Below are 12160 nucleotides of genomic sequence, written 5' to 3'. Positions count from 1 at the left end.
ATACATGCCTTCAAGAAAGAGAGAGAGGGACAGCAAGATAGTGAGTTTGGGGGAGTTTGACCTAAGGAGCAGTTGGGATAGTCCTCTTAGGGAAAGGGCAACAACATAGTGTGACAACCTTCACCCATCAGGTCCACAAAGTTTTGGAAACACAGGCAGCTAAGTTATTCCTTCCTACCTGCTTCAGATCCTTCCTACCTGCTCCTTATCTGAGAGAGGTAAAAGCAAATTGATTTACCTCCGGCATGTTAGAAGCACCTCGCGCGCGCGCGGGAGGTGCCCAGCTATGGAGACTGAAGGATCAGAGAACCAGAGATAGTGCAAGGAGGGTGGGGAGTGAGGAAGAAGAAGTTCAATCAGGCCAATAAAATGAAAGAAGTGATATGAGGAGTATTTATGACACCTGGGAACCTAAGGACTGTCCCAAGTAGGATACAGGCAAGACTCCTAGGGTTGACCTTGAACTGAGCTTGGAGAAGGGGAAGTAGGAGGGAACAGGGCACACTCAGGCAGAGGAAGAACCACTTCCTCTCTGACCGTGGCCTCCACATTCCAGAGGGCGCCTTCCAAAAGGGTGGGAACTTGCAAAGCATTTCTTAGAAGCAACAAGAACTTGATTTCCCTGGGAGAAGCTGGAGAAAGGAGGAAGCTAATTAAATTAAAATTGAGGAAGCTCAGGGCCACACACAGGCCGAGAGTAATCTGGGAGCGGTCATCAATCATCATAAACTAGGGCTTACTCAGCATCTCCCCACAAGGGCGCCCAGTACAGGGTCTGGATGGGACTGAGGCCACTGTGTCACAGAGACTCCCTTGGAATCGGAGAAGAAGGAATAAAATAGGGAGTCAGAACTAAAAAACTCAGACAGTGATATTCCAGTGTGAACCAGCCCAAAGACATCTATCTCTCTACACAAATGAACATTTCATGAGTTTATCACTCGTCAATAATCATGGCTGTATTGCACATTTTCTTATTATAATTTTTAGGCTTTTATATATTTATGCTGTGTCTCTCCTGTCAGATTGTCATGTCCTTGAGACCAGAAACCCTCTAGTACATTTCTTTCTGTGTCTGCCTCACTCCGCCCCCCGACCTTTCTACCATTGCATGGCATTTTTCCCTTTGGTTATCATTGCTAGAAATGCAGAAGAAGATAGTGCTCAATCTCTAACTTTGATGAGTTTTTTTGGTGTTGTATAATATACACGTACATATATGTGATATTGTACGTAATCCAATGAAGTGCCAGTTGTTAAGACGGAGACATGGGCCCCACGGATTCTCAGAATAGATAGGGTGGTAACTAGGAAGAGCTCAGACCCTAGAATGAAATAAAATTGGGTTTAAGACCCAACTTTGCTACTTACTAGCAATGGGACCTTCTGTGAGTTGTTTAAACCTCTCTATAGTGGGGAAATAGTAGGACCTCCTTCAGAGAGACAAACTGAGAATCAAATGATATAACGCATGTCATGAGCTCATTACTGGGTCCAGGATAGACAAGTGCTCAAAACTAGTGGCAAAAAAAGAAGGAAGTTCCCAACATAATACCAAGACATTCAATTCTCCTGATCCTCCACACAAAATGATTTAATAAACAACTATTTCCTCGGGGCATTTTCAAATTCTCTGAGTGAAGTTCACCTGGGTGAATGGCCAGGAATCTGAAAAAGGGTGACGATACCAGGAGCATGCTTTTGAACTACCCTGACCTCAGTTTCCAACTCAGGAGTTCTTTCTCAGCTGGAACCAACAAAGAACTAAAGCCACCACACATCCCCTCAAGTGTGCGTGCAAAGGCTTTGCGGCCACCAAGAAGCTCTGCCAAAGGCTGTTGAAATGCATGGTTGTCTTCCAGAGGGCAATGTCCTAAGCTGATCTCGCTTCTCCGTTGGCACTTTTTTCTGGATGGGGAGAGCTGGCAAACTGGGGGACTGGATTGAGCAGCTGTGTCCTAAGATGGTAAACACTCCCCAGTTTTATTCCCCTCCAACACCAGCTCCCACTCAGGGATGGTGCTCAAGCCAGCCTTGTGTGTGGCCTCAATGTAAATGGAAGATGGAAGAGATGCCTTATGGCTACTCACCTCCCCCATAGACTATATCTTCTCTCACCTGGTGATGGATGCTCAGGTAACGAGGAACTCCAATGACAAGTTTTCAACAAGAAAATCACTGGAGCATCCAAATGCTTTGTTCCCAATTTGCCATCAACCTGCTCATAAAGCAAACAATTCAAGCAATGGATGGCAACACACCAAAGCTGAGTTCCACAATTATTTTTACTTTTCAATTTAACAGACACTTTCATAGTACACACTATATGCCAGACACTGTTCTAAGTAATCTCTTACGTTGGAACGGCATTTTAAAGCTTGAAAAGAACTTTCATATACATGACCTCACTTGGTAATCATAATAAGGCTGAAAGGTAAGTTTGCTGTTTTAAGTCTTGTCTTATAGATTTTTTTAAAAAAATGAGTTTCAAGGAAATAAAGTTATCCCTTCAAGAACATTCAGCTGTGGTAGAGGCAGGACTCATACCAGGTGTTCTGGTTCCAAAGGCTGTGTTCTTTCTACTGTATAAAGAAAAGAGAAGAAAGTTCCTGTCTTCAAACTGCTTGTAATAGAGTATGGGAAAGACTCAGCACGTAATACTGACAACATTTTAACCCAGGGCAACAGGTAGGTGGACTGTAGAAGGGTATGTAGGAGCAAGGAATAAAAGGAGGATTTACAAAGAGTGTGTGTGTGTTGGGGGGTGGGTGTTAAATTAATCAAGACTCTGTTTGTTGTTGTTGTTGTTGTTGGGAAAGATTCACCCTGAGCTAACATCTGCTGCCAATCTTCCTCTCTCTCTTTTTTTTTCCTCCCCAAAGCCCCACTACAAAGTTGTATATTCTAGTTGTAAGTCTTTCTAGTTCTTCTACATGAGCCACCACCACAGCATGTCTACCGACAGACAAGTGGTGTGGTTCCGTGCCAGGGACAACCAAAGTGGAGTGCACTGAACTTTAACAACTAGGCCATCAGGGCTGACTCAAGGCTCTGTTTTTTGATATAGGTGACAGAAACCCAACTCAAGCCAGCTTCAGTCAACTGGCTCAAAATGGCTTCAGACACAGTGGAATCCATCCACTTGAACAACGTCTTCAGGACTTGGCTCCCTTGGGTCCCTGCTACGCTTTGCATTCCTCTTGGTCAGCTTAACCTCAGGCAGGCATCTCCAAGTGGTGGCCCTATAACTCCATGCTTACATTCTACAAATTTAGAAATCTCAGCAGAAAGAGTCTCTTCCCAGACAACTCCAGCAGAAGACCTGGGATTGCACTTCACTGTGCCTGCTTTGGTCACATGTTCTTCTCTCAACCAGCCGCTATGGCCAGGGGGATACACTGCTCGGATTGGCCAGCTCTGACCACACATTGACTCACAGAACCAAGGGATGAGGTCAGTCCCACAAAATCACATGAGCTGGAGTGGTGGGGGTGGTTCCTTAAGGGAAAATTGGGGTACTATAACCCAATAGGGATGAACATGCTGGGCAGGCAAAAATAATCCCAGCGGCTGAGTTACAGGCAGCTTCTGGAGGCTCCAAGGTAGATGTTTTAGTGATGAAAGAGGCACAGCATGGGGTAGTGAGGAAGCCCCAGGAGGGGGAGTCACAAAGTCCTTGTTCTAATTCCAGCTCTTTCTGTAACTACTGATGTGACTTTGAACAAGTCATTGAGCCTCTCTGGGCCTCAGTTCCTCAAATGTAACAGGGAATAATAATTTAAATAATAGCAATAACAAAAACCTCCCAGGTTGCTGTGAGGATCATGATATGATCCAATTGGATGAGATCATAGATTGAAAGCCTTTTGAAATGCTAAGTGAAATAGATTTATAAATATCAGAGTGTATTTGAGGCAAGGGACAAACATCAGCAGAGACATGAGACAGGAAGAAGCAGGGCGTGCACAGGGAATAGTAAGCAGATTAGACTGCGTGGACAGAAAAGCCAGGGCGATGAATGCAAAATCTCACACACAGCAGCTCCGCACTCATCCAGCCTGCAACCTGGTCTCAGGAAGTCGGTGTTTACTTTCTTTGGATGATACTGGGAAGGGGGCCCTTTCTCATGGCTGTAAGGCGGTGCCTGGAAAGGATGTCCAGGTCATTCTAGGTAGGGAGGACTTCCCCCCGTACAGCCAGCTTTCCCAGGTTAGGGGAGGGAGGCTGGCTCTGCCCCTGCCCGTGTTTGGTTTCTGGGAGGCCGCTGCCCCTGCCCACCACCAAAGAAATCACAGCAACAGGTGGGGAATGGAGTGTTGGGGAGGGCCAGGCCAAGGTCCCTAGAGGGTGGGGCAGTCGGGGAAGAGGATTAGAAAGTAGCAGGTGGAACTCGGACAGTTACAGCTCTCATGTGTGACCAGCCCTGATTAAGGGAAATCATTTTTGTTTGCTAACCAGTTCACTGGCCCTCCTGAGCCGAGCTAAATTGTGAGCTTATACCTACAGAGTTTTTCTCAGTCCAAGAGGACCTGGTGAGGGTGCTGGGCAGGGGTAGGGAGAAAAATGCACTTTTCCAGACTCTGTATATTCTGGAAAAAGCACTGGCCTCAGGACCTCAAGATATGGATTTCTTGTAACAGGGGTTGGTTGGTCTATTCCACCTCTCTCTAACATTCTTAGGATAAATACAGGACAATGGAGAGTAATGCTCATCCAGAAAAGCCTGAGAGGTAGATGCTGAGGACATTCTATTTCTGGCCTCGCTTGAAGACAAACTAGAGAGACTCCTGACGCCTAAGACCCCAGGCCAATGCCAGTGAGATTCCAGAGAGAAATAAGAGTGAAGACAAATAACTTTCCTACTTGCTTGGAGCACTTAACAATTTACAAGGAATTTCAAATAATTTACTTTGTTCAATTTTCCCTATGGTACAGGCAGACAGGTTTTATTACAGATACAATTCAGAAAGTTTATGTCATTTGTTCAAGATTCCAACTGCTGATACATGGGAGAGCCAAAATCAGAATCCATTTCTTTTCTTTCTCTTTTTTTTTTTTTTTTTTTGAGGAAGATTAGCCCTGAGCTAACATCCGTGCCCATTTTCCTCTACTTTATATGTGAGATGCCACCACAGCATGGCTTGGTAAGCAGTATGTAGGTCTGTGTCCGGGACCCGGGCCAGTGAACCTCAGGCCGCTGAAGCGAAGAGTGTGAACCCAACAGCTATGCCACCGGGCCAGCCGCAGAATTCACTTCTTCTAACTCCCAAGTTCAGTACTTTGTTGTTATCAAGTCTAAAAACTACAAGGTTGGCACTCTTCTCTGTCCTGGCTGGCATTGCCCTGGAAAGCCTGTTTGGGGTCTTCTGGCTCTAGCTAAAGAACCTTTGGAATGGTTAACGGAGTAAAGGGTAAGCAGTCTGAAGGTACGTGTTATAATCTTGGATCTGCCTAATCCGAAATTGTTCAGGTGACTTGCCTCTGGTTTTAGTTTTATCATCTGCAAAATGGAGGTTGCCTTACCTACCCGGCCCACTCCACAGAGGCATTGAAGCCCCGGTGGTAATGTTGTAAGAGCTTTGACAATTTCCCTCTGCTGTTTGCACAGGTGAGCAAGGCTTCCCAATTTCTGTTACTCTGACTCTTCTGCCCTTAACAGTGGATGCTCCCCTCTGCCCCACGCCGAAGGAGGGGACTGTGTCAGTCTGCCATCCAGGCTGCCGCTAGCTTGTTCATTCACTCAGGAGCTCTCTTGGGCAGCCTGTTGTCACTGACTCTGTCCTGGGCAGGCTGCCCAGGGGCCCATTTTGCTGGAAGGATGAGCTGTGGGGGGAAGGTGAGTAAAAGAGACAGCCAGCTCCAAGCCTTTAAAATGTAAAACATTCTCTTGGGAGTGTGCAAAGACCTGATTTGTGAGAGATCAAAGTCGGGAACAGCACCGCTCCTCCAGAATCAAAGGCTCCTTGCTCTCAGGAACAGACAGCAGATTCCCTGTGCAAGAAGAGCCAAGCATAACAAATGGAGAGTGAGTGCCTGCCACCCTCCCCCAGGCTGGGATGGGGGCCTGGCTGTGTTTGCAAACATCTGCACCTGGGCTGCACCTGCCAGGCGAGGACTGACCTGGAAGCTGCGGAGTGCACCTGTTCTTCTAATTTCCTGTCATTTGTCGGCGGTGGGGATGGTCCCACTGAATCACTCACATCCCTCCTTCCCTCCTGCTTGTGGGTTGGCTGAAGGATGGGGCAGGCAGAGCAGCTTCCCATTCAAGCACTTCTACTCATTCCTTTTGTAACCTTGAGCAAGTCCCAAGTTAGCCAGGGTCACTCAACAGTATTGTGGATTCAAACCTTCTACCCTATTCACTTTCGGAGAGCCGTGGGGCTCAGTCAGGACAATGGATGGGAACTCGCTCTGTGGTCAGGAACGAGCCATTCATATGTGATTGTTGGCAGCTTTAACTGGAGAGCACAGAGAAGAAGGGAGACAACCCAAGCCTTCCACAGCACTCAGTTCCAACCAGATATTTTTATTCATGAAGAAAATTGAGGCCAGTAAGGGTAATGAATCTCAGCTTTCCATCCCCAGTTCCCATCTATCCAGGGGTCTTTAAGCACACCCATCCTGGCACCAAAGGATGAGGTGTCCCTCTTCTTCTTCAAAACTTATCATGATGCCCTTGACTCCACCCTCTCCCATACCTTCAAGACTTTGTCCCATTGGTCATATTCAACCTCTTCCTCAGCCTATGAACATGCTCAACATATCCCATCCCGTAAAATAAGCAAACTAAAATTCTTCTCCACATCCCTCTTTGGCCATGAACTGATCTCTTTCCTCTCTTTCTCATCCACTTCTTGAAAGACTTGTCTATACTCTGGACCTCCACTTCTGTATCTCCTTCTCTTCTATACATCCTTCTCTTTCTCAAACTAATTTCAATCTAGCTGCAGCCTTCACTACTCTACTGAAACTTCTCTTGCCAAAATCATTGGAAATTTTCAGTTGCCAAATTCAAATCTTTATCACACCTTTTTACTAAAGTGACACATTGAAAATGCCCTTCTTAAAATTTAGGTTATCTTAGCTAGTGATTCCATCCTCCTTTGGCCTTCCTCATATCTCTCTGATTTATTATTCCATCTTCTCTTTTGTGGGGACCTCTTCATCTACCCACCCATGAAATACAGGCATTCTAGAGTTTTATCCTAGACTCTCTTATCTTCTAACCTTATTCACTCTCTCTGAGTCTTCCAATTCCCACACATAAAGTAACAACTCTCAGATCAATATTTACAGTCCAAAACTTTGCCCTGAGCTTCACACTTGTATAACCAACAGTGGGCTAGCTATTTTTACCTGGTTGGACCACTCAACATATCCAATAACGGATGCATCATTTCATCCCGAAACAATATTTCTCCCACCACTTCCAACCTCAACTGCTGGCATTTCCATCCACCCATCATCAGGCCAAACCTGAGAATCCATCTTGCTCCACCCAAATGCCATCAAACTTTAAGTCCTGTCAGTTGTACCTTCTTAAAAAAATTCTCAAAATATGCCTCATCCTCACTATCTTTCCCACCCCAGTTCTAGTTCCAACCCCCTCACTGACCTCCCTGCCTCTAACCTTACCTCTCTCAAATCTATCCTCTATAAAGCCACCAAAATGATAACAATCAGAATAGTAATAATAACCCATTTAAATGCAGATCTGACCATGGTACTTCATTAGTTGAAGACTTTCATTATCTTATGACCACCTCAGACAGGTTCCTGTGGACCTCCAAGACCACTCTCAGTCTCATTTCTTAGTTTTCTGCTTTGCACTTCCATGGGCGTGTCTCATCCTTCTCTACCTGAATACTTCCATCATGATGTTAGAAGCTGGATATCAACAACGCCAGAGTATGGAGTTAGGTTATACGAGGGAAAACTCAGGGGCCAGCCCAAAGTCCAGTTTATACTCTTCTGTCTCTGTTTACTTCTTTAAAACAGACAGCTAGAATTTTCATTTTCTAAAATACAACATTTCTTATCCCATTAGTGTCCAGCTGTGGGGTAGAAAGGAAAGAGAACTGTCTTAACCTTCTTTGGGAGGACTTTCTACATAGGGGACCAGTCAACTTACTCATGCTAGACTGAGTGGAGCAGGTCTCCAAAATCACAATCATTCTGCCAAAACATACTCCACTGAAAACTCATTGGTGACTATGGGGCAGTCTCTATATGATGGGACAAAACAGCTCAGGGAGAAGAAGTGTTTCCAGCCTTTCCTCTAGCTGGGTCATTCAGTCTTTTTTTCCCTCCTACCTTTTCTTTTCTTCTTTTTTATTTTATTTTTTTTGGTGAGGAAGATTGTCCCTCAGCTAACATCTGCTCCAGTCTTTCTCTATTTTGTATGTGGGACACTGCCACAGCATGGCTTGATGAGCAGTGTGTAGGTCCACACCTGGGATCCAAACTCATGAACCCTAGGTCACCAAAGTGGGAGTGTGCAAACTTAACTACCATGTCCCTGGGCCAGCCCCCTCTCCTACCTTTTAAGGCTGAGATGGGGCAAAGGACAGAGAAAGAGATTGTGGTAAAGATCCCAAGAGGAGCTGTTGTACATATGGTAGTGGATGAAAGAAAAAAAGTCAGGGATAAATTGGCATGGTCCTTAAATTTAGTCATTAATTTAATGAAAATTTATTATGCATTTAGGACATGTCAGTCACCATCTTAGATGTTGGGGCTATAACAGTGAATAAGAAAGACAAAATGTTTAAAAACGTTAAGTAGAGAATTTCACTTAATTTGAAACACTGTTGCTTATTGATAATTTTTAAATAGCAGTACCCCAATGGAACTGGACCACATGGCTCATAGTTAAATAAAATTACAATTTGGTGGAACTGATGTCTAGAATTCTGGACTTAGGGTGTAGTCACCACCTGTACCCCAAATTAGAATGATCAGCCTTGGTGCTGAGTGTGTATGAATCCCTGGATGCTGACTTATAGGTAAAAGATGTGAATGTGGCCCAGTATGAGCCATGGTGACTTATGAGAAAATCATGGGAACCTCAAAGAGATCACATTAAGATTGAAATTGCAATTTGAGGGAGAATATAGTTAGGTAAAGAATTTTTCAGGAAAAGAACTAGACTTACGCATCATATAATTTCAATAAATCTAAGGGAAAACAGAACTCCCTAAGATACAACTGGTCAGAATTTATTTTGATGCAGACCTTACAGATATTCAATTTCTTAATAAGGCCTTTCAGATTGAAAGATGATATTGGTTCAGGTGTGCTCAGACCAGTTAAAGGCCTTCTTTTTGTTTGCTCCTCTGGTTGATGATAGACTCTGGTTCCTTGGTTGCTGGTGTGGGTCAGCGAACATTCAGGCAGTGAAAGCACTGATGCAGATAAAACATGTTATCTTCTACCCAATTCTAGAGAAATCTGCTGAGGATATAGTATCGGGAATGGAGAAAAGAACCACCACAGAAACTGTGCAGCAATAGACAAACCCTGGGTAGAGAGAGCTATGCATGGGAGAGCCTGCAAGGCTCCACACTGAGAATTTGTCATGGGCCCAAAACCATGAAGACGGAAGTTTCCATGTGATTCTGATTTACAGCTCTCGCGCAGGGTTGACAGCAACTGAAATTCATATGCTGGATTCATAATCATGGATCAGTGGTCCAGTGAGATGTCCTTCACTATTATTTCTGATTAGAAAAATTGCTTCAACTTCCCATCTGCCAGGGGACTGCAGAATAAGGCAGGAGTAGCTAAGTCAAGTTTTCTCTAGGGAACACACAGTCAGATATTCTAAATGACAGTGGATTACATTGCTTCTCCAAGAAGCCACCTAGATTTTCACTGTTGGTAAATCTAATCAGTGCTGAAGAGAAAAGAGAGGAGAATCTGTCAGCCAGTTGGGAACAAGACAGACTAACAAAGCTCAGACTAGAGACACTGCAGTGGGTGTCGGAAGATGGAAGGGATGAAGGTTTGACTCTGCAACTTGAAGACATATCCCTGGCATGTGTGGCTCCTGACCATGAGATAGGCATGTTTCCCAGTCAAGGTCAGGCACTCTTATAAGCACCATCTGTGGAAATTCTGAGGGGTCAGCCCCATGGCGTAATGGTTAAGTTCAGTGCACTCTGCTCAGCGGCCCAGGTTCGTGGGCTTGGGTCCTTGGTGCAGACATGCCACTCGTCAGCCATGCTGAGGCAGCAACCCACGTGTGAAAAATAGAGGAAGATTGGCAACAGATGTTAGCTCAGGGCCAATCTCCCTCATCATGAAAAAAAAAAAGAAGAAGAAGAAAGAAAGAAAAAGAAATTCTGAGACTGGAGTGTCTACCCTGTGCCCAGGCCTAGAAGCTCAAGGGGAGAGAAAGATTCTTAGTACAAATGGAAATTATCTGCCTATGTTACATGGTTTCAGAATGCCCTGGAAAAACATCTCCCTCTTTAACTTATGGCTTCATTGGAATAGCCCTCTACATTTTAGTACGAAGTAGGTTTTTTCTTCTTTCTCCAGTCGTATCTATTTCTAATGTATCCTGCATATTGCTCCCATAAAATATATGTCAGGTCATATCGTTCTCAAAAGCCTTTCAATACTCCTTTTAGTTTTCAGATAAAGTTCTAACTCAACTAAACCTATGACACCCTTTGTGATCTGGCTCCTACCTTCCTCTGTAGCTTTTCTTCCACTTCTCTTCCCCCTATATTGAAAAACATGTAATTCCCTGAGTGGAATATGCAAATCTGGGCCTCCACCTTCTCTTTTTCTGGAATAACTTCCTTCTTCCTAATGTCAAAAATCAGCTTCAGCATCCTTCTTTACTCTCCCAGCTGGTGAGTGCTCTGTGCCCCCAATACACCAACTTCTCTCTCCTTAGCACCCATCACATGTGACACTACTTCTTGATTACCATTCTGTCTCCTAGAGTCCTTGGGAGAGTACCAATCGTTCATTCTTGTGTCCCCAGTGTTCAGGACAGTGCCTGTCATATGGTAGGTGCTCTACTGAAGAATGAAGAGGAGAAAAGAAATTGCATGTGTAGGAAGAGAGGTCCTCATGTGGGAGAAGGAGAGGTGAGAAGGCATTGAGAATACTTTGCTTTAAATTGTGTTGAGGGTTGAGCTCTAATTCAGCAACGGACAGATGGTCACACTCCTCTGTCCCATTGGCCCTTAGGACCCTCAGTCAGCTGTTCATACCACCCAAAGTCACCTCCTCATTGCTCAGTCTTTCACTTTACTTTGCTCTTTTGGATGAGGGCAATGGGTTTGACCTGGGTCGAGCTACCCTGTAAACTAAAAATGGAGCCATGTCACTTCTTCTCCAACTCGACTTCTTTTCTGTACACCCCACCCCGCCCCCGTGTACACCTGTTCATCTCTCTGTGATCAAGCTTTTAAATGCATCAGTAAATTGTCCCCCAAACTGAACTGATCCTTCTGCTAATGCAAAGCGGCAGCTCTTAAATAGGGTAGCCTCTGTTTGTCACTTTCAATCAGAGGCTCTGCTGAGGGAGACTTAGAAGGACTTAATAATCTTAAGAAAACAAACAGAGGCCCTCTGCCACAGAGCAGCACGACAACAGATAGACAGACAGAAGAGAGGACAGAAGCTGGCATGCCCAAGATCCTTCCTGTGATCTGCCAGTGCTATCCCAGCCCTTACAGACCAGGTCCCTGCGAATGAAACTGACAACTCGACATGTCCCTTATCCTTTCCAATTAGCATCCAGCTCCTGTTCTTTTCCTCTCACTGCCTGCCTCCCTCCGTGCATTAGGCCCTTGTGAAGGAACAAGGTCTCTATTGTCATTCCCCATCCGACCCTCCCTCTTCATCGGAGCTGACCTCAGACCATTAAAACGTAGAATGTGACAGCTGAAAATAGAGAGACTAGTCCACGAGAGATCCAGTCTAGCATCCTCATCTTACTGTTGTGGAAAGAAGCTCAGCCAAGGAGAGCGTCTTATAAATGAACCCACAGGCTGGAGTTGAACCCAGGTCTCCTCTCAATTCCTAGCCCAGTTCTCTCCTGCTGGGCCAGTGCTTCTCAACTGGCTGCACTTTAGCATCACCTGGGGGTCTTTAAAAAATTAATAAAAACCCCTTGCCCAGACCCTACCCCAGAGTTGTG

The sequence above is a fragment of the Equus asinus genome, chromosome 25 (assembly GCF_041296235.1).
Source record: "Equus asinus isolate D_3611 breed Donkey chromosome 25, EquAss-T2T_v2, whole genome shotgun sequence".
In the NCBI taxonomy this organism is placed as follows: domain Eukaryota; kingdom Metazoa; phylum Chordata; class Mammalia; order Perissodactyla; family Equidae; genus Equus; species Equus asinus.
The sequence above is the reverse complement of the archived record's forward strand: the minus strand, read 5'-3'. Positions refer to the sequence as shown.